Source organism: Hypomesus nipponensis, chromosome 9 (genome assembly GCF_054491055.1).
Source record: "Hypomesus nipponensis isolate SF chromosome 9, ASM5449105v1, whole genome shotgun sequence".
Lineage (NCBI taxonomy): Eukaryota > Metazoa > Chordata > Actinopteri > Osmeriformes > Osmeridae > Hypomesus > Hypomesus nipponensis.
The window spans coordinates 22868009-22892350 of NC_140369.1; the positions used below are offsets into that span (position 1 = coordinate 22868009).

Consider the following 24342-nt stretch of genomic DNA (forward strand, 5'->3'; position numbering starts at 1 on the left):
CAGGAAGCCTTGTTCTCCAGCGCTTCAGAGGCAATCAAAGACCCTCAAAATAAAAGAGCATCTACTGCTTTGTTTGCGCCAAGAACAATGGATCCCGCCGCTATGGCCATATTTAAAAATAAAAAGACTGCCGACCACTTAGCCCTGTTAGGAGTTTCAAAAATACCGGACACGGCACCCAACAGTCACTCAACCCCACTGTAGCCGTTGTGGGAACTAATGTAAGCTACTATATGGGCCACAGAGGGCCACATAGCAATGAGTCATACTCTGATTGGAGGAGAATCCTCTATGGTACAGAGCAGGGCTGAACAGTGGGGGCTGGTTCCAATGATTTGTCAGCTTGCATTGAGCTGGCATAAGAGAGGCTAGTGTGAGTGAGGATGCAGGGTGTGTCGTGTCGTGTCAGCCACCTGGGGCTAGTTGTCCATTACTGATCAGGCCCCATGTGTGTTTAACTGGTCCACTGGGCATTGTTGAGGGGAAGTCTCCCCCTCTGGCTCCAAAACCTGCCCATTGTCTCCTTAAATCTACTTCTCTTTTCTCTCTCTCACAGGGCCCTTCTTTCTTCTCTACCTCCATCTGTCTTTGACGTTGCCTTTCTTCGTCTTCTTTTGTTATTATTTTTTTTATCCGCATCCATCTGTGGATCTTTAGGTCTATCGTTGGGTTGCCATTTTGGAGAGATGGACAGAGCGGGGGATGGAGAAGAAACAAAAGCACAAACAATCCTGATGTTTCCATCATTTCCAACCCTGTCACACTACATAGGAACTACTCAATGTCCATACTTTTTGGTCCACATTTATCTTTGAATCTCTCCCATTTAACACATTTTGGACTTAACCTATCCCACTTAAAATTCTAAAATCAAACCCGCCAACGAATAAACAAATACAAATAGGAAGACCAACCCACACTGGGGCAGAACACAAGTTGGTATTCTCCCACTGAAATACATTTGAATAACAAAACACACCACAGCCCATGGCCCAGTTGACAGGGAAAGCAAGTAATTAGCACAAATATTATAACAAATGCACTGTCTGTGCTTCAAGGAATTTTCTAGGCCATGCTGGTTGGTCACAGCAGTGTAACCTTAGATGCTATTAGCTATCCATCAACAGCCTTTGATTGACAACTTCAATTTCTATAGGGGGTATGTATTCTTGTATTCTTGACCGACAATGGCAGGGCTTTATTGTAGATTATCCACATGCACAAGAGGATGGCAGCCATTTTAAGCTCTCCCTTCAACCATTTTCTTTCAAGTCAGCTAATTACAACCTATAAACCTGTGAAGGAAAAGATGACCCAGTTTTTTCTTCACCAATCACAGGTCTTCTCATTTGATAGCTCGGGAAATTCATTTCCTTAACATCTAAGAGGGCTGAACCACTCTGCAAAATCCTTACTCCTTCCCTGTCAATCATTTATAAACAGTTATGTACTCAAGGAAATAGGACATTAGATTGAAAGTAATATGCATAACTAAACAACTAGCAAACGTCACAGACGGTCATGCCGTGATTATGATTCTGGACAGTTTTTAAGGCGGGGAAGCCAGGGATGGATGGAGGTGACTTTGTAAAATGGAAATGAGGATGAGGGAAGTTCTGTTTTGTCTCTTTCTACTGTCTTTCTGTTCAGTCTCTGGCTCCCTGTCTCTGGCTCCCTGTCTCTGGCTCCCTGTCTCTGGCTCCCTGTCTCTGGCTCCCTGTCTCTGGCTCCCTGTCTCTGGCTCCCTGTCTCTGGCTCCCTGTCTCTGGCTCCCTGTCTCTGGCTCCCTGTCTCTGGCTCCCTGTCTCTGGCTCCCTGTCTCTGGCTCCCTGTCTCTGGCTCCCTGTCTCTGGCTCCCTGTCTCTGGCTCCCTGTCTCTCGCTCCCTGTCTCTCGCTCCCTGTCTCTCGCTCCCTGTCTCTCGCTCCCTGTCTCTCGCTCCCTGTCTCTCGCTCCCTGTCTCTCGCTCCCTGTCTCTCGCTCCCTGTCTCTCTCTCCCTGTCTCGCTCTCCCTGTCTGTCTTTCCCTGTCTCTCTCTGTCACTGTCTCTCTCTCAACGTCCCTCTCTCTCACTGGTTCTCTCTAAGGCTAAATGACATGATTTGATTACTTCTGTCTGCTTGTTATGACTACTGCTCCCTCGTTCAAGTAAAGTCACCTTGCTGCACGAAGAAACAGTGTGCAGATAAGCTAGCCGATTGCAGAGTGCGATTACATTGCAACTTTATTAGCTCTTTTGGTACAAGTATGGTCATGCAGAAACTGCCTTGCTAAAGGCCAGGAGGATAACGGGGAGAAGACACAGGAAAAGGCCTGAGGGCTCGTTTCTTAGGTGGAGGGCTTGGCTGTAGTGAAACAATCTGTAATATGAGTGTGTGTGTGAGTGTGTGCGCACATCTCATTTTTGTTTACTCAAAATTCTGGAGCATGGTGATGTGTCTCATCCGAACCGTGCAGACCTTCCAGACATATGGTTGCTCACATATTACAGTCCCTTTGGGAAATGTTGTTTTATGATGAGAGGACACTTTCTGAAATAACCACGTCCTTTTGTGCACTTTGAATCGTGAGGCGAGACAGAGACCTTGCAAACATCTACCTTGTAGATTGTTTGTGACACCATGAAATGACAACATCTCTTTTACAGGACGCCCAACAATACCTCAGTGTTGATCTTGTTTTTCCTTAAACCAACAGAATAACAAACGGCAGCTCTAGTATATGTGTCATAAATAGCGTGCTCTACATGACTATGGCAGTCTGCAGCTTGAGTCAAGGGAATGTCTGGAAAACAGCGGCGCTGTCGTCAGAGGGCGAGGGGTCATCTTGTCAGGACCCTGCGAAGACGTCAGCACGGCACAGGCAAGAACCCGCTTTCGTTCCCAAACCTTGTTGATGCAGTGTGTTCAGACAGAGAACACCTTTGGGTCACATGAAACGTTTCAACCCAGCCATACTTATAGTCTTTAAATATGACCACAATTGAACCTCATCGTTCACAGCATGTCCAGACACTGCAAGAGCACAGGCTCCACCCTGTCACACACACACACACCTGAAAATATCCCAAAGCTTTACTGGGAGTGTGTAGGCAGAGGTTCCCTCTCGAAAACGCTGTGTCGAGTTTTCATCTAGGGCTGTGTCGTGCGGGAGTGATGGTCCAGTCGACTCGAATGACGGAACTGAGAGACCGAGAACAGAACTTGGTGACACCTGGGACTTTGGCAGACCTGGCAGGAATAAACATGGAATAACCTACGCAGTCTCCAAGTCTCCTCTGTCATCCTTGAAGTCGTCAAACAGCCACTACCTTCACTTCAACAGGGCTGGTCTGTGGAAGCAGACAGGTTTGTTCGAAGTAGGTCCACTCCACAGTCCCCCTGACTGAAGGGTTTCTTATCAGACCCCCTGATGTTAGCTAAGAAGTCTGATACGATTAGAGGCCGTCTAATCTACAGCTGCCTCGGGCCGGCCTTAGTGCTTTACCAAACCTCCATCAGGATGGCGCACAGTTGAAATGTCTCCATGGGCAGGAGTGATGGGGAGGGCGAATATGTGCATCTGAGGTGTGTGCATGTCTGGGCACACGTGTGCATGTGTGTGTGTGTTATAGCTCAAAGCTGACATTAAATTGGCAAACCTTTTTTGTCAAACAAACTGTGATCCCTTTCGACTTCAAGGTCCAGGGCATAGTCAGTTTGTCCGTGTGTCCTTGGACCAGATTGTGAACAATCGGTCTGATTATGAATCTTAACTCGGAACTCATTTACACATCTGACCATATTAAATAAATGTGCCTGACTACAACTTCACTTAGGACGCCTTAATGACTGAGTCCTCCACTTATTTCACGACGTCATTCAAAGCAGAGGACAACGGTTTTGAGACAATCCTATTTTCTCCTTCTTATGTACTTAAATACTGTAATCTATCTTATAGTATGTGCATGGTGGCAGATCATTCCTGCAAGACTGATCATCCCCCTTCCGTGATTAGTCCATGTGACAGGTTTTAAAAGCATCATGGCACGGTATGGTTGACCTCAGTATGGCACGGTGTCTGAGACAGGTGGGCCACGTTCTGTGGTCTGCTGAGGGGTTACGTCTTTGAGCACACCAAAACACACACACGCACACACCAACAAACACACACGCACAAACACTTCCCCTGCTGGGTTTCCTGTCTGCCCCTTGCTGATATTTTCCCTGTAATCTATTACTCGGCTACTCATCTCCGGTCTGGTTTGATAGAGGTGTGTGTGTGTCTGTGTGTGTGTGAGTGTGTGTGTGCGTGCGTGAGTGTATGTGTGTCTGTGAGTAAGTGTACATACACGCAGATATACAGCAGTAGATGCATGCAAATTCACAGAATACTCAAATAACCTACTTAGGTCGTTGCCCCCGCGACCCGATCCCCGGACAAGCGGCAGATGACGACGACGACGACGACGACTCAAATAACAATGGAGGCCTTTAAATCAGGATTCGCCAAACACTAGTCAATGTTTCCCCAAACGTATTTTTCTCTGTGCTGACAAAGTCATAATGTTCTTGACAAAGTCAAGAGTCTCAGACAGACTAAGATTTTCTAGATGATGACAAAGATGAAAAGAGCTCTAGAACAAGACAGCTAGGGGTCCAGAGAAAGAGAGATAGTGAAAGAGAGACAGATCAAGACAGAGATCGAGAGAAGGAGACAGGCAGACAGAGACGAGGATTGCACAATATACATACGACAGCTAATTGACAGAATATAGGCAAATGTATATTATGTATCATTCCGATTATAAAATGATAGCCGTTAGAGCCAATAATACGAAGCCAATATTGCTTTTGTTGACTTGACAAACCCAGCACGCCGGTGTTGTGCTCATGCTGTCAAACTGCTGCAAGTGGATAGGTAGGACCACACCGTGTAAACAAAGAGCAGCAGGCCGACAGACTAGAGAGCCAAACATGTTGTTGTCGGTGTGGATGGATTTCACAGTTTTGGAAGGTTGCAATTTGCAAGACATGTTCTGTAGTTTAATAGTACATGTTCCAAAGTAATGTTCTTTATGGGAAAAAAGAAATCAACTGAAGACTCAGAACTACTTTTTGTTTAAAAACTGTGATGTCAGGATTGGTTAGGTCAGAGCTATGGAATATTATATCATCAATCTTGGTCAGTACATCTTAGCCTTTTGTATACCTTTTTACACCAATATTAGCAATACATGCAGGGTTTTTTCAAAGGCTGTTAAACCCCCTAAATATTGACGATGCGCATTTGAGTTTTCCCCCATTATAACAACAGTTTCTCCGGTTCCTAAAGTCCCCAAAACTCGAGGCTGATACTGACATATTCGTATGGGTCCCCTGATTAGCCCCAAAGCTAATACACACTCTGACGAGATACAGCGCTACCAAGGGGTGGAACCTAGGGTGAGGGTTAGGGTTCCTTCTTTTATATATATATATATATATATATACAAAAACATGGAATTATCCGTTGTCTCATAAGTATAGGCCATGAGAAGCAGGCAATTATCTGTTATCAGTATTGGCTGAAATCCATATTGTGCATCCCTAACGGAGGCAGAGAGATACAGGCAGACAGAGAGAGAAAGAGACATCAAAGAGAGAGAAACGGTATTTTCTGAGTGTGTATGTGTGTGTGATGACCAGCTGGGTAAACACACTGAGGCCAGGCACTGTTATTGTGTTGGGCCCTGGATGAGCTACTGGACGTTGGGGGGGGGGGGGGGGGGGGGGGCAAATCTCAGCCAAAACACCACTCCCTCGATCAAATCCCTGTGTGCATGTGTTCACGCACACATGTGTACATACACACAATCATAACAACCCCCCTCAAAGTGAGGTTACAGTGAGAACGCAGACAATAACAACCCACTCTAGGGGCCCATGCCTTGAGGCCGCCGGCTTGTGCGAGTGGAGGGATGTTTAAACAGTGACCAAATCACAGGCTTGGCTGAGTGCTAGAGCCTTAATGATTGTGCTTGGAGCTGCTGGAGCTAATGTGGACAACCTGGTGACTGAGGGGTATGAGAAACAGTACTGTAAACCTCAGGCGTACAACAAAAAGGTTAAAGGTAAGATGACAGCAGAATGCTGTCCTGTGACACCTGTTGTCATCCTGCTAATATGAGGATTCTAAATGACCCGCTGAAAAGGGAACCTGAGGACGTTAGCCAAATGTTTCTCTATACGTGTGAATGTTTCGTGTAGTGTGACAGCAGGAGTTGAATCCCGGAGTTGGGAGGCCTGGCAAAAACATGGAGAACCCGAACATGGTCCTTCCCTGTGACATAACAGTGGTTTACAGTGTAATTGAGACACTTGTTTCGCCACATGGTCTGTGAGGAAAGGTTAAAGGAGGTGCAAAGAAGTCCGGGTTCAACTACAACAGCTTCCTCCCTCCCTCTTTTTCCCCCCCCAACTCTCCCTGCTCCACCCCAACTCTCCCTGCTCCACCCCAACTCTCCCTGCTCCACCCCAACTCTCCCTGCTCCACCCCAACTCTCCCTGCTCCACCCCAACTCTCCCTGCTCAACCCCAACTCTCCCTGCTCCACCCCAACTCTCCCTGCTCAACCCCAACTCTCCCTGCTCCACCCCAACTCTCCCTGCTTAACCCCAACTCTCCCTCCCCCCTTTAACCTTCCTGACCTGGGAGAAAATACCCAGATCCAACTGTGATTTTCACAGTGTGATCAAACCACTGGGATTTGAGGGAGCATTGGAATATGGGAACCCTTGCAAAAACTGGCAACACAACAGAAGGAATCGGAAAGGGGGGGGCTATGTTTCTAGTTTATGTAACCAAGGTCAGCAGGAGAGAAAAATAACAATACCCCCCCCCTTCCCTCCCCAATAAAAAGAGCAATGGGCAGCAAAGGAGTAAGAGAAGAGGGTTGACCAAGGACCAAAGGAAAGGAAATATGAAAACAAACTGATAAAAACTACTGTAGAAGGAGGGAGGGATTTTTAGTGGGTTAAGCTCCCTCGGCTTCTCTGTGTGTGTGTGTGTGTGTGTGTGTGTGTGTGTGTGTGTTGGAAGGGGTGGGGGGTAATTGGGACCAGATGTTGACACTTTAAATAGTTGCTGAATGCGCTGGGATGTGGTTGTGAGTGTGTGGGATCTTGTCACCAGAGGTGAAGGAACCCCAAACCCAGACGGTGAGCTTTTGCATCATGCAGATGGATTGAAGGACGTGCCTTGAAGGATTACGCTCATGTTCCCTGCTTTGTCTAGTAATACGGCACAAAATGTAAATAATCTTTGGAAATCATGATGCGTTCGAGATCTGGACTCGATATCAAGGAATCTTATGAACACATGAACACACACACACACACACACACAGACACACGTGGTCTTTCCAGCTATGTTGATTACGTGCCATTCCCACCAATTTAAAAAAGAGTTTCCAATTGTCTAGTCTTACCTTTAGAATTCCTTGTTTGACTGTTCTATCCTTGACATTTCAAACTTGACAATCCTAATGTAAAATTCGAACTTGCTGGGCCCCCATATGAAGCAAGTGAAACCTAAAGATAGAAGACATATGATTAATAATCTTACAATGACCTTGGAGTGCATTCAGCAGCCCTACCATGGTCTAGGTTCATATATGATAAGGTGTTACAAACAGTAAAACAATTAAGCTTTCTACACATCATTCTTTAGCATGAAATAGTTGTGTCTGAACTGGTCATAAGCCTTTTCAAATACTTAACCCTTGTGTTATCTTCGTCACTGTGACCCATCGTCGTATTGCGACAACTTTACCGCATACAAAAACAAAGTGAAGCTGTCTCAAACCCCCCCACATTGCGAAGGTTAAAAGAAAATTATTTTTATTTGTTTTTGTATTGGGTAAAATTGGGTAACCACAACGATGGTTCGTTATGAACCTTTGGGTCATGTGACCCATAGGCAGCACAAGGGTTAATACACACTACATCTTCATTCATGCTAGCCAGGTGAGGCCACCATGCACTGGCCGAGAACAAGGCACCTTTTGTCTGAGGCAACAATGGAAGCCTTGCTGAACATGGTGGAGCAAAGCCGGTTACAAAAGTCACCTAAAAAAGGCTACCACAGAGTAAAGAGGTTTGGCAGAACACAAAGCACTTTCATGAAGTCCAACCGTAGAAGAATTTCCCAGGCTTTACATTGGAGTTCATAAAAGACACAACTGCATTCAGATTATAACATGTCAAAGATGTGCGATGAACACATTTCATTACGATTGGGTACTACAGATACAATGTTTTTGGTCAGGTCAAATGGTCGATTCAATTAGGTAAAATAACATAGGAACTCAAGCTAAAAACTGCAAATTCAAATAAAGCAATCATCAAATGATCAGACACAACATTGTGTCCGGACTTTACCGAAACCGCATTGCCAACAAGACTACACATCAATAGTTAATTCACCACCAAAAGATCACAAGGCTTATGATATGCCAGCATTTGGTTTGTATCAACTTAATCTTTATACACCTAGCCACATTTTGGTAAACAAAAAAATGGTACCCAATGGCATTATGATGATTCGTCTTCCTACTGTAATATCCTTTTGGTCATCTTCTTGTCAAATCCATACCATGCACAGGACTTCAAAATGATGGAGAACAAAACGGTCATGGCCAGGAATGTTGCTTATACACATAGGCCAAAGCTTGGGCCAATCCCCAGAAAACTCCCTACAGGTTGTGAAAGGAGAAAGTAGTAACTTATACATCTTTGCCCTGAGGTTTCAACAAGCATCTGATGTCTTAGCCCAATCGCCAAGGCAACCGGTTTTACCAGATCAGGAAACCTTTCAGGGTTCCGTCAGCTGATCCTCCTTCGTCAATCCGGGATCAGAAAGAATCCCTACTCCTGGATCTGTTTGGTCTTGCATTGTGACTACTCCCTCAGGCCCAAGCAGAAAGAGTGGCTCAGTCATAGAATAGGCTCATTAATCTGTGACCTAGCTTGAGACCGCTAGGCCCAGGTTGACGTCAGTTAAAAGGAGGGGGTGGGGGGGGGGACTGCCCATCTTGAATACTTTCTGGTGATGTTGATACTTTTAGTGTTGGAAATGTGAAGCATCCTCACCAGACATCTTGTTTGCTTGACCCTTATTGGACTTCCACTTTGAGGATTATGACCCATTTTGAGCACAATGGATAATCAGTTCAGGTAAACATCCCCAAGACAAGCGTATCATAGAGGGAAGAACGTCGTGCGAGGGTCGTTTATCTAGGATCTACATTGTGAAAGTGTGCTGTGTAGATTTGCTCAGCTAACTGTGACAGGGAGGAAGTGGTCTGCTTACAAGGCTTGGCTAAATAATGACCGGGAGGACAGAACAACCGAAGCACCCTTGTACGCTGGCACTCGCAGAACATAAAAGGGGACGACTTACTGTCATTTAGGCAGACTGTAACTCATTGTAACATCCGGGGATCCGGATGTTTTGTGAGTCAAGTTCCCATTGTGGCCCTGAAGTGGGAATGTGCTCGTTTCAACTAGACTTCCCATTGTCGGGGACTGTACGGTGACTCAACTAGTGACATAGCGCGTTCGCTCAACCCTACCAAAATTGGTGGGCTGCTGGACCAAACAGAGGGGTGATTGTCCCTGAACACACGCTCTGGGGGGTGGGTTACATCACACTCATTGTGCTGAGAGTCCTCTCCAACACACCAAATCGACGAGTGTTTTTTTAACCAGGTCAAAATGGAGCAAACTCAACATTATGCAGGTCAGATGGACAGAGAAAACCGAGGAGTGAACAAGACCTTATCAGACAATGCCATCTCCTTCTGCAAAGGAGAAACAAATGTCAAAGCCATTTGGACACTCAGGATTATTTTTTTAATTGTGGGACTTTAAAATAAGGCAGTTTCTTACTTTTAATAAATGACTTGAATAAGAATATTAACATTGACAGTAGACTTATCTGCCTGCAAAGCATAAAACCCAAATGTAAGCTCCCATGAGCACACACACACACACTTCCACTCTACCAGCTTAACCATTCTTGCATTTAGAAGAGCTTTGGAACACACACACACACATAACCGAAATACATCAAAAAGAACCAGCACTTAAACTAGGGAAATGACACGTGACGTCATCAAAACCAGTGGTGCCACAGCTCTTTAAATCGACCACGTAGTGTTCCTTTAAGCAGAGTCAGTCTACAATTAAATACACAAAAAGGCAGCGATCTTTTCCTCTAGAGTGGAGAATAAATTGTTGCCCAAATATGACTCTGAACCCTGTCCAAAAGTCTGTGCCCTCTCAGGCCTCTTGGCACATGGCTAACGCCAACCTAATTGCTTCCTTCCGGGGCTAACGATATTTGAAAGGCCACAGACTCCAAGACGGTCATGCCAATACCAGGCATCTCAAAAAACATAAGGAGGCATTGCGGCTTTCCTTTCTTTATAACTGCTTGGTAAGTTGTATTGTGGGTCAGTCAAGGAGGCCAGGCGATTATTAGAGATGAACCACATCCCCTGTTTAGCGTATACGAGTCGTCACCATCAAACAGACCTTATGGAGTGCCATCCCTTCAAACCAACCGGGCTCGTCGATCATTTGTGCCGACCTGTACTGCACGGCTGAACAAACTGTCAAACCAAAAGAACTGAGCCTCTGTGTGTGAGGAAGCCGCACCTTACAATATGTAAAGCACTTTGGTGATGTGATGTCTATAGGCCTGTGATTACGTTGAGATGCTTTATTGGCACTGTTGTCAGGTTTTTGTTGATATCATAGTTTTCAGTGTGTTTGTTTGGTTGACGATTGCTGTGGCACATAATTAATTTCCGGTGAGACTAATAAATATATATTGACGGGCAATTAGTCCTAGTTTGACATCATAAAAAGATGGGAACGCTCACTGGTTCAGAATGTGAAGCACCAGGATTACGAGATAGAGGACGAGTTCATTTCTGTAGTGCAGCTTATTCATTATGTTGAGTAGTGTTCTAAGCTGGAATGGTATGAAATGGTAAGTGTTGTGCTCAACTGCTTCATTAGGCTTCTAGCAGCATATTTGCAATGGCACGCACACAGAATAAAGCCTCTAAATTTAATCTGACAGCAACACAATCTGCTTCTCATATTAGCACGTTCCCCTTTTTCAAATCTGCGAGTGGAAAATCCATTTGAGTTGGTGTGCAGTAGCCCCCTCAAAACACACACACACTGACTGGGTTATCAGCTGGGTCTCATCTGCCTACGATCATTACCAATGCTTTTTTAACTCCCAGGGCTAGGGGTCATCATCCTCCTCCCCCCCCCGTCTGTTAGTCTGGCTTCTCCCTGCAGCGCCTGTCCAACTGCCTTTCATCTCCATAGACCACCGAGATAATGATTAGGAGTGTTCACAGTAAGTCTAACACCGAGGCATCATAGAGGGCCTGCCTGGGTGATTTTAGGAGACCCCAAACCTACAATTCTTTGGGGACAGCGGAAGCAGGCATGGTCAAATCTGGCAAAATAAACAGCTCCCTTAAGGGGTATCCCTATGTGCCTTTTGGACAGTTGAAGGTGGATTTCATTCATGGCTTGAAATTATGGTCGATATGGAAACAGGAGCAGACCAACGGGGTCTGGGTCTGGGGGGGGGGGGGTAAATGTGGGCAAGTCCCCTCTTTACTGAACGAGTCTTGTATGGCCTTGTTGAATCTAAAGCTAATATCTCCGCCCCCTGTTAAACACTGAAAGGCTGGGAAACTCAAAAGGCTCAAAAGTTAAGGTTTATTGTAAAATGTAAACACCATACAGAATATGTTATACTACATCACCTACGAGAAGAGAGGGACATCATCTGAGATATGAAAGAGAAACCTGGAATGGAAAAAGCTCCCCTCCCCCTCCAACGCCGATTTATTCCAATGCTAACCAAGACACTGGAACAAACATGCAGGCCAGCCAAAGATCTGTGATTGGAGGAAGTTTAATGAGGGAAAAAAAACTTCCCACAATGTTCCACCCGATTTAAAAGCCATAACGGGGCAGAGTGAAGGACTCCCAGTTTAACTGAATTTGACCTTCTTGGAAAACGGTTTCTGTAGCCAACCGACACTACAGATGTTAGAGAAACTTACTATAGGAATCAATTCTTACTGGAAATCCACAGGTCGTTTTGTTTGACCATGAACTGCTTTTGATTATAACAGTGTGTTTTGATGAGTTTGGTGTGTGAAACCTAAATATGACCAATCTTGACAACTGACTTCTACTATCTGGGACATGGTTGAGGGACAGTCATGGTCAATAAAAAGTAGACTCACCGACTGAACTCAGTGTGTGTGTGTGTGTGTGTGTGCGTTGGCGGGGTTCAGAGTCAGTGAACCAGAGGATTGTCCGGTGACTTCACAGTGAAACATGGTGCACAGACCAGACCACAGTGCGGGTGTGTGTGTGTGTGTGTGAAAAGGTTCTACCATTTGGAGACTGTAGGGGCCCGTCAAGAGCAAATACCGCTGGTACATGAACATAATGGCCCCGAGGCAAAATAGTTTCAGTTTGTGTCTTTTGCTTTTGATTGATATATAAACACTGAACAAAATTATAAACGCAACACATGTTTTTGCCCCCATTTTTCATGATCTTAACTCAAAGATCTAAGACTTTGTTTATGTACACAAAAGGCCTATTTCCCTCAAATATTGTTCACAAATCTGTCTATAAAAAGCCACTCTAAAATGTGGAGTTTTACTGGGTTAAGGTAAGAATTTCTGTACAAACTGTCAGAAACCGTCTCAGGGAAGCTCATCTGCATGCTCGTCATTCTCATTGACCTCATCGGGTCGTCCTCATCAGGTCGGGGTCTCGACCTGTTAGCTCAAGTGTTAGCTAAGCCTAACCCTGACCCTAACTCAAACTTACTGGTTCCCCCCCCCGACCCCCCCAATACAGAAAAACTGCACATTTAAGAATGGCTTTTTATTGTGGCTAGTCAAAAGCACACCTGTGCAATAATCATGCTGTCTAATCAGCACCTTGATATGCCAAACTGTGAGGTCGATGGATCATATTTGTGAACAATATTTGAGAGATATAGGCCTTTTATGTACACAGGAAAAATCTTAGATCTTTGAGTTCAGCTCATGACAAATGGGGGCAAAAACAAAAGTGTTGTGTTTATAATTTTGTTCAATGCCGATTAAACCCCATTATGATTATGATTAAGGGGTCTATTTGAAGCCTTCTATTTATCATGTAACATTATCTATTTAACAACAATGTATATTAAGTATAACAAAGAATCGATGATAAAATATTATGAATTAACTGTTTATTTAGGCGCAGGAAACATGTTTAACATATTCCACTCTCTTTCTTAGAGACGCTTGCTTTTGAGAGACGCACCATAAACCATAGCAGCCTATGCTGGGTTATTGATAACCGCTTATAAATAAACAAATGTAACTATCCTGCCATATAATAGTCTTTATACATCCTTTATACACACTTTAGACTATCAAATCTGCAACATAAAAGGCCATAGTCAAAATATAGTTTCACTTTTTTTCTCTCGGTAGGAGATAAAGAACCATGGGCAATAAAGTGCACAGCAAACAAAAAACAAAAAAACGTCTCCTTTGATAGGCCTTTATAGTGTGTACCGATCTGGTTTTTCAAATGATCAGTCGGTGATGATCGCCGATCGATCGGAGCACCCTTATTTGAAACCTAACTACTGCATTAAAATTTGCAGCAACTGTATGACTAAGTCAGAATGTGCGTGTGCATGGGGTGCTTTGACAGGATGTAATAGGATGGCCTTTAGGGATTGACACTAACACTGCAGCGCAAGCTAGCTTCCAAACAAAAAAGGCATCCTATTTGTGCTCACCCTTCGTGTATGCATATCAAAGCTGCGTTTTTACTCATAATTATTAAAATAACAGATTATGAAAAATTGTGACCAAAATTCACATTTGTAGGAAAAAAATGCATTTTACATTTGAATTGTGCTCTTCACATGAGATGCGGTTGCGTTTGAACGTGCATTGTCAATTTTCAACATTGTGAGTTTGTAGATGAGGTTCGGGACTATGCATTTGTCGATATATTGTAGAACTTACCACAACTAAACTAAATTCTCACCACACAAAACTTTTCTTTTTAACTATATATTTGTTTTCCCCCACAACACAGTATTCTTACAATTTCTACATCATGTCTGTTTGGACAATTGTTGGCTGTTATTCTGGTCCATCCTCAAGGGCCTTGTGTCATTTAGGGTTAAACATTATTAGATTATATTACATTCAACGTTATTGTGATTGTGCAGAGTACAGGTACAAACTAGTGACATGCAGTTAGCATCTAACCAGAAATGCAAAAGAATAACATTTATGTGCAGCAGTGCGAATATATGTTCCACAAAATGGTAGCTCTATAAATTACACTATGCACAGAGACATAGTATGACATGGAGATAGTATAGACAGTGTTTGTACAGTATGTGCAGTATGGCAGTATGTGATATTTATGCAATGGAGAGACATGTTTAAAGTATGTGCAATATATTGTACTTATTATATTATCCAGGCAATAGTATTTAATGCATTGTTAACAGGAAAATGTGTTCCCTGATGCAGTCTTTTTTATAGTAGGACTACAGGTTGATACACACACGTTCTGGTACATCCTTATGTACCAGAACCTTATGTACTACATCCTTAGGACATTGTGTAGGCATTAGCAATCCTTTTTTTATTGAACTTTTCATAACAGTAAGTTTGTGCTCTCTTTTCATACTGTCAGTATTGTGAGTTTGCAGATGAGGCTTTGGGAAATGGACATTGTAGAAACAAAAACATCGGGAGGGCATTTGTGTACAGAGCGTCTCTCCTCTGGAACATACTTCCTGTTTCAATCAGGGAGCCTGACACCGTATTGGTGTTCAAGGCTACTTTAAAAACCTTTACTGCCGCTATCATTTATTTGGTTCTCCACAATCTCTAATTGTACTTTTTTTTTATATCTCTCTCTCTCCCCTGACCCTAAAATGCATGAGCTATAGGCCCCAGCAATGGTTGCATTCTTTAATCCCTGATTAGCTAAGGGAGATGAAAAACCATCCTCAAAGACCACAAAATGGATTTGAAATGGATTCTGTATACTCATCCAGTCATTGGTACAATTTACCGTGACATGCCACTGTTGAAGCAGCCTTTTTCATGGGCAGCAAGAATGAGGGCGGAGGGGGGGGGGGGGGTGCACTTTAATTGTATGTCTGCCCTCCAAGCTCCATGCCCGTGTGTGCATGACAATCGTGTGTTTTTATTTTCAACCCACTGCTTGACATACTTGGGGTTAAACCCAAGACAGTCCCTACTCTGTAGGAATGTGCCACGGTCAGTGTGTGTATGCCTGGACAGTATGCAGGAACAAGGCATGGAAGAATAGATCTGGCCTCTTTCTGTGTTCTGTCTGTCTGTCTTAAAATGTAGCTGGACAATGTAGTACTATGCATATAAGGACACAAAGTCTAGAAGAGCAGGGTCTGGTACACAGCTGAGTTTCACACAGACATATTCAACTGCACAATGTTTATCGCATCAGCTTGGAAGAATGACAGCTAACAGGTCCACAGAGCTAGCTAATACTGTGGGGCACAGATAAGTCAAAGCATGCCTAGCCAACTAACAATATTTACCAAGGTTTTTGTAGATATATATGTTTATATTTATCAATACAAACATTTGGCATAGACGGGAGAAAAATGTAATTAATTCTGTATTTCAAACCGTATGGTTGGCAAAAATGAATTTGGGAAAGATGCAGATATTCATTGCATGTATTTGCATGTGTAAAACGAGCACAGGTTGAAATTGTTCAATGCAAGCTGTTATTCCACACAACTGTGTGGGTGGTTTAGCATGTGTGCGAGTGTAACGTTTGTTTTATGTGCAAGTGTGCGTATCAAAACAGTAAGCAAGTCATGAAAGTAAGGTCTGCTACCAGAGTTTCTTCGAGCTGGATCTCATTAGGACATCTGTGCTAAACACATCCGATTCTGATCCCACATGTGAAGGCTTGTGTGTGTGTGTGTGTGTGTGTGTGTGCGTGTGTGTGTGTGACTACTTGAGAGAGAACTGAAGTTCTGTCTTTGAATAAATGAACTATTCACCATTTGTTCATGGTACAAACCATCACTGTGGGCCAGGTTATACTAAAAAACAGAAAATGTCTTAATTACAGCAATTACTGCAAACTCAGGGCAGTTTTACAGCTGTTCATGGGATGTGAATGCGATGCTCGCTCGATTGCAGGAAGCCAAACAAACCACAACATGAATTACCGCTCATTGACGTACGCTGTGTAATAATAATAATAAAGTATGTTCCAAATGTGTCTGTTATTGTACAGAACCACAACTGATAAGACAAAGGGAGAATGGTGGGTCACGTCAATACTACGACAGGTAAACAACCCCACCTCCCCCCACTGCACTCCCAGTTTGGCTAGTCCACCTGAAATAACGCAGCATGTTTCTCACCCTAGCGCCCCAACATTTCCTAACGGGAGAGGGGGGGTGACAGGTCCTAAGGTTGTTTGTTTCACAGCCTCCTCGCTAAAGTGCGTTCCTTCTGTGCACAGCACGGGCCAGTAGACAACTGTATTGTGTCCTCTGCCTCAAATTCAAACCATTTCAATGCTGAATAGGAAGAAAAAAAATCCAATGAATGAATGACATGAAACCAGCATGGGTCCGGCAAACGTTTCAAATTGGGAGGAAATTTTACAGGAGAGGTAGGGTGGAGGGGGCAAGCAGAGAGGCGGAGATCAACGGACACCCGCACGTCCCGGGATGGCCTGGCTGGTCGGGGTTGAAGGAATGTTAATGGCTGTCGGCTTGGAGATAGCTGCCGTAGTGGGTGTGTGTGTGTGGGGGGGGGGGGGGTCAATGGAACAGAGGCAGAGATGTGGCGGAGGAGCAGGAGGTAAGAGGACAGACCACCTGGCAAGGAAGCTTCTCTGAGCTCTCCATCAGTGGTGTCTCACAGGCTAGCACAACCCCGCCTCGGGGATCTTCTATGCTGGTGCACAACTGCACAGATAGAGAGCACACCAGAGGAATGAAAACTGGAGGAGGAGAGAGACGTCCAGAGTGGGGAAGTGGTCTGAACACGCTCAGCACATGAGGCAGGCAAACGGTCCGGTTTGGAAATAGGAAACTTCCTGAAGTATCGTGCACAATTGTGAGGTTGATACACTCAACAAAAACGTTTTCGTATTCTCGTAATTGTCCTGTGGGGAGTGGACCACTGGCATGACGTGCTACACCATTTTAAGTGGAGGTCTAAACAGTTTGGTGTGACCTACCGTCAGAGTTACACCACTCCACAGTTCAACAGAGTGTTGTCATGTGTACACTAATAAGAAGGGTAAAAATAGGAACAGCCAGCCAGTGGTAACAGAATGTGTCTACTAGCTCCTGCCATTGGTGGAGTGATGTGAGGTGGTGTGTGTGTACGGAGGGGGGCATCACCCCCAAACCACACCACGCCCCATCCCCAGTACTTCCAGAACTCTTAGTCATGTAGCAACAGAGGGCTAGTTCATTACTACCCCAAAACTCCCAGATTAAAGCTACTTGGGCTTTGGGAAGCGGGTGGAAAAGCGTATTCTTCTAATAACATGAACATAGCTGTAGCTGGCTGTAATATGGCACATTCAAGCGCCTATGGTGGAAGCAGACTGGAAGCAGAGTGTGCAACAGCAAACATATGCTCCCACCAACTGAAATCCCAGATCGAATAAACACACACACACACTTAGACTCAAGGATTAGGGGGGCGGACAATTAAAGAAACGCGCAGATCTATACGGATGTTGAGGGAAGAGGATTTGATCATGGCATTATCCTACTGTATATGGAGGCAGAGCAGGATTAGTGTGATCAGTTACTGAACAACCCAGATTGGAAGCAACAAAGATCGAAATACCGTCATTATGAGTCTAAATAATGCTGTTTTTCATGAAATACTCTGGTTGACAAATAGAATTGGACTTTTCTATTTCTTCTTCTGTGGGTACACAAATTGGTTTAACTTAGCAACAAGTGGCAAAAGGTTGCCAATTGACACCATGAAGTTGGCAGGGGGGAGGGGTGTGGGGGTCAGTAACATCTTTGGGGAGATGACATATGACATCCTAACCTCTGGTAGGTGTGAACTAACAGGAAGTGACACGGTGAGAGGGCAGCCGATGCAGGCCTGTAAAGAACCAGCCCTTTCCCCATCCTGGCACACATCTACATGCGCACATCCACACACACACACACACACACACACAAGCACAAAGGGAGGCAATCTTTAGACAAGTCTGTTTCAGCAGAGGTGAACTTCCTCAGAGCGCCAAACTTCTCAACGTCGCTTCCAACATTTGTCTGTGGCTCACCATAGCAACCCCCCGCCTTTCCCAGGACAGGGAACATTACTGGGGGGTTGGGGGGTTTAAGGTGGGGGAGGTCGGGGCAGGGGCTAAGGGAGACCGTACCAGCTTTGGCAGCCACCTTGAGAAAAAAAAGGGTGTTTCTGGGGAAACGGAGCTCCCCCCCCACCCCCCACCACCACCCCTTTCTAAAGACTCCATGGTTCCTGCTTAGCAACGGTGGGCTCTGTCGGCATCCCGAAAAGGCTGCTTTTCACACTGGTGATGTGGCTGCCAAAACCACACACACACACACACTCAACAACCAACGTTCAACAAACTCCCCCAACTAATGTGACAATGACAGATGCCCCTCATCTGGGAATCAGGTGGCTGAGAAGTTAGGGAATGGGCTAGTAATCAGAACGTTGCTGGTTCGATTCCCGGCCGTGCTAAATTACATTGTGTCCTTGGGCAAGGCACTTCACCCTACTTGCCTCGGGGGAATGTCCCTGTACTTACTGTAAGTCGCTCTGGATAAGAGCGTCTGCTAAATGACTAAATGTAATGTAAATGTAATATCGGCCCACACCCTCTCAAATGAGTCAAAAAACAACCCTGCCATCACGGAGATGATGTTCTAGTTTGAAAACCTTTGAATATCCATTCTCTTCCAGTCAGGAGTCACGGTGACTGGCCAGCTGTCTGTGTTCAGCCACCAAATTACCTGTGAAGGATATAGGTATTGTAGGGCTACTGATATCTCCGAGATAGCCTGATTCCAGGGACATCATCTCAACAGCTTGTCTGTTAGGAGAGATGAGCACTGACAGGGACTCTGTTCCAATCTATTATTATGGTCTAGTTCATTATGGTTTATTTCTGATAGCAGAAGAAAAAATAAACAAACAAAGAATATCAAGCTAAACATCATCTTTCCATCATCAATAATCCAGCAAAAGGTCATGCAACTTCAAACATAATACACTGTGTAAACCATGGAATTAATCAAATAACTTAACCCCTACAGAGCCCGAATAATATAGCAAACAATACAACTCTAAAAGCTACTATAAATGCGTTTAAATTAAGTAAATGTTATAAACACAGATAAAACAATGGGGGGGTGGGCTGCAAGCACATGAGGCCAGCCAGCTTTGTTCTGAAAAGGATTTACCACAGGTGACCTGACCTACTGATTCCTAATGCTCCACCGACTAGGAAGTAGAGAGGCAGGTAGAGGAGGTTGGACTGGAAGGGAATTGTCCACAGCCAGCAATGAATAACTATAGAACAACAACAAACAAAAACATGGCAAATGCTATAAGTCAGACACTTCGAATAGCTAGAAAACTTCAAAGCCCCTCAACTTCCCCCCCCCCCCACACTTTCTGCCCTAACTTTGCTGAACACTCCCTCTCCGTCACACCCACTCACCTGTCCTACAGCGGAGAAGTGCTAACCGCAAGTCAACACCAGCTGTACTCCACCACACACACAGACAGACAGACAGGCAGGCAGAAATGTGGACAGGTAGAGGTAGACAGGTCGGCGGATGGACAGCCAGACAATACACATCCCACTGTTCCCTTCCCACCATACCCCTCCCCCGTCTTGTCCTCCACCCTCATGTTCCCTCCTCTCTGACACCACCCTACCCCCTCCCTCTCTGCCTTCCCCTCCCCCCCAACCCCCTCCCTCTGCATGGGTCCCTCCCCATTTGTCGCCTGGCCCTTTCAACCTCAACTGACAACAAAAGACACAAAGCAGATAGTGGTGCTTTCCCTCTCTGCTACCCTGCTGAGGGAGAGAGACACGCACATACAGACACACAGACTTTCAGATGAGTATTAAAGACAGCAAAGGCCCAGCTCACCCCAGACACACACACACACACAAGCTCAGACCCATTACTGACGACACACAAACTTTTACAACATGCCAAAACAATCCAGCACATCCATATTAAGTAGGCATGACATGAGGGAATCCCTAACCTTGAAGAAGTGTAATGCAAGGGGTGTGCCTTGGCATAACAGCAGTACAATAACATACACCCACAATATTTCATTTTCAGAGCAGTGTGTGTGTGTGTGTGTGTGTGTGTGTGTGTATGTGTGTGTGTGTGGCCAGCTCTCCCCCCCCCATCACCTGCCCGTAGGTAGGGGCCGATCTTCTCCTATTCAACCTGGCTTTGACAAAGACCCTCTCAGCCTTGTCCGTCCTTTTCTCTCTGGGCCCTTCAGCTTGCAGGTGAAAACCAGACATATAGACAGAGCAGAGGTTTGTGCCAGGGAGAGAAAGAGAGAAGTGTGTGTGTGTGTGTGGGGGGGGGGGGGGGTTGAAGAGATACACATTGAAACTACTTTTGGAGAGAGGTTTAACAAGTCAAAGAATTACATGGAACGACAGAAGAGTTAGGAGTTAGAGGAAGCAGGAGAGAGCGAGTGGGATGGACCCCCCCACCCACCCACACACACACACACACACACACAGATGATGTTTATAGGAGAAGGTATAGCTCAGTAGTTTGAGCTTTTTACTGCAGATCAAGGGATAGCAGGTTCAAATGCCCCCTGCTGTACATTGCTTTGTCTCTCAAATGTTATGTTAATTCCACCTTCAGCTAGGCCTAACACCCAGGAACCACTTTGCACTTTGGGCTATAATGCTATGCTCCAGTGACATCGGAAGTAAGAACTCGAAACGCACCCGAGTAAATCCAAGTTGATCGTGTTTCAGAAAGTCAGAAAACTAGATGGCTGCCCCCAGGAAAACTTTCCCTTACTTGTTGTCAACACTAGCCAAAATAGCTATTGTTAATCAATACCCGTTGATAAAATGCATTACGGCATATTCGCAAATACTAACACCACAGCAACATGTCCACCACCAGCAGTAAAACAGTACTGACAGTGCTGTGTGTACAACAATTTGAATGAGACTCAAATATACAGAATTGCTCAAATATACAGTATATACTACAGCTTCCATACCGTCGATACAAGGTGCTGCCATCTTGGATTACAAAGTCGGAGGTAGTGGCGTTCCTACGACCTTCGGAGTTGGAATTCCAACTTGAGAGGGCGTTCCAGTTGAACCGGTGACTTGGAACTCAGAAATTCCTGATCTCCGAGTACCACCGGATAACACAATTACGACAAAACTCCACAGGACATTATGCATACACCTAATCAAATAGGTTAAAGCAATTTGATAGTCATTTAACCAAGATCTTGCAATATGTCAACCTACAGACATGATCTTCAGTAGTGTGATGCAGACAGCGAGACATACAAGTTCTTCATTTGCATCCTCTTTGGGCACTTCAGGGCTGCTTCAAAGGAATTCCAATACTGCACTGTGTCTACTTAACACCGCATGGAGTTGGATCTAATGCCTCATTTGAATAGTGAACAGGCTTTCACTCCTAATTGAACCCTATGAGGGTGTTATCAGTAGGCATGTTACTGGAAAAAAAGACAAGTCAGCCATTTTTCTTCCAAAATTCTGGGCTCATTTGAATCAAGGACACGTCTAAACTTGGCCTGTTGGATAATGGTGTGCCTGCAGACTCTAGGGGGGTTCATATTCCATCTTGAGAGGCAATGCTCGACAAACACACGATAGAATATCCATACATCGTGCACGGAGCCAGCTAAGCTCCAAGCCCAATGATCATGAGTCATCATATGAATAACAGACCCTTAGGGTTCTGTGCCACATCTTTTAAGAGTAGGATCCCCCCAAAAAACTGTTCCATTCAGAAATTGTTGTTTTAAAGAAATACCTCACATAAACAATAAAAACCCTTAAGCCTTTGCTAAAAGGCTCTGTAACAAATCATAATTACTTGGTTTACATGATAGAAGTCTGGCTGGTACCGCATCTCTGCATTCTCTACAAGAACGTTCTCCCTAATCTTCAATTAAATACTGTGGACAATCACCAACTTCATTTATGAACACCGAATTACTTCTTCTTTAAGAAACAGTTATGAGAGGGGAGATGTTTCATTTGACTTGTGCATATTAGCCGGCGCTTCCTCCTATATCACATAGCACTTTGCTGGAACACGGCAGTCCAGACACCGAGAGGCATGAGACACTGTTAATCAACCCAACGCCCAATGATCTACTGCCGTCGCCTACCCTTGGTAGTTTATCAAACTTTCCGCCCCGCTCCGTCCTTGACATCTCACCACCTGTTAATTACCGTACTGTGGGGATAAACGGCACAGCAGAAGCCAAACAAGACGATTCACACCGGCAGACCACGTCCGCCCCGGCTCACTGCCCTACATGACTGGTTTATTGATGGACAGGGACTAGTGTTGAGGACATTTGGCGGGAGAGAGGAAACTGATGAATGTATTTGATGCTACACTGTCCGACAAGGAGGACATGCACAGATAAGCCCCTCCCCCCTCTAGACCTTTGACCTCGGCTGTTACAGTGTTTAAGGCGTCACACTGCACCATTGGGGAACAAGACTGCACTAGCGCCTGGTCTCTGGAATACTCTTTTTTACAGTCTTAGTCTGTAAAGAATAAATGTTTGTGAATTTCCATCTGAATTAATCTCATGCGTAATTCACCACATTTGTTCGCTCATAGTTATGATTTCTGCAATGATCCACAGGGATTGAGGAAAGGTTGTTAATCATATGTTGTTATCTGAAAACTGCACATTTTACACACAGGTCATTACAGGTCAAAGGTCAAAACAGAGCACACATAATGCTAACATTCATTCATAAGGTCATGGGGTCATTTTACCTGTCATGACTTCTCTGGTTTTTTGGTGTTTGACTTTGTCCAGGTGGAGAGTGCAAAACCATGCCACCCTCTTTATTTTTTCCTACAAGACTGACACATACGTATTTTACCCTAATTGACTGCTTTCTTTGTAACTTTTAAAGACTCTTTAGACGTCTGTTCTAATTAGCCACATTTATTATCCTACACTGACTTCAATCATGCAGTTGCTGCTGTGGTTTGACTTTAGGCAACAGTGAGTTCGGTCATTCTCGGGCCTATTTATTTATGACCAATATTCAGTGGCAGTTTTCTTTTTAGGAAGAAAATACAAATAATTGGGTTTTCCCTCCCCCAAGCACCAGAAGAAGCTCCGTCATTCATAAAACTGTACCGTTACCGTCTATAGCTCACCATGCTAGTTGTCAAGGTTTTGGGGCAGTATTCCAAATGATGACTTTGTGCCCATAAACCTAATAATTTCAAATTACATTTGCAGTATTCTCAGACAAAACTGAGGGTTTCATAACACACAGCTCTCATTTGCTGGTTAAGTCGTGCAACATCAGACAAATGTGTCTCAAATGTGAAAATATGTAGGATGAAGACAAACCGTGTAAAAAGGGAAAGACAATGTTGCTGCCAGTTGCAAAAATAATAAAGATGCATTGAACAAGCTGATGTCGAGAAATGGCCTAGTTATTTGACTAGAGCGCCAAATACAAGCCTCTCTAGTGGAAAATCAACATGGGGGGGGGGTCCATGATTCCTGAGCTTATGCTAAGCTGTCATTTCAGTTATAAGGCTACAGTATGAGCTTGAGGAGAACAGATGGCTACAGTTTGAGGAATGACTACTCTGTGAACAAGGGCTGAAAATTACTAAAGGTCTCTTGCTCTAAATATTGGAAAAATAAATGGAACTTAACATACTGAACTTGAACCTACATTCTTAAGCTTCTCTGATAAGCAACTATTTCATTCCCACACACAAGACGGCACATCTCTTTAAAATACTGTTCCTTTGCATGGATTTAAATGGTTAAACTAGAATACAGGAACTTATGCCTTCTACCTATGATGCTGTTCTCTGTGCCAGTTTAGAGTCTAACATCTATTATAAAGTGTAGCCACAATGACTCATGCAGAACTCTTGATCCCAGGTGCTGCAACAACTACCAATCA

The 24342-nt window shown here is 44.5% G+C and overlaps 1 protein-coding gene across 1 annotated transcript in view; it reads right to left on the reverse strand.

Annotated features, from left to right (window-relative positions):
* The window catches only part of plxnb1b (plexin b1b), a 72440-nt gene that overhangs the window by 47137 nt on the left and 961 nt on the right, over window positions 1-24342 (reverse strand). Inside the window, exon 2 of the mRNA XM_084704227.1 lies at window positions 7446-7548. The gene's annotated coding sequence lies outside the window, so the exon portion shown is untranslated. The remainder of the gene's footprint in view (window positions 1-7445; window positions 7549-24342) is intronic.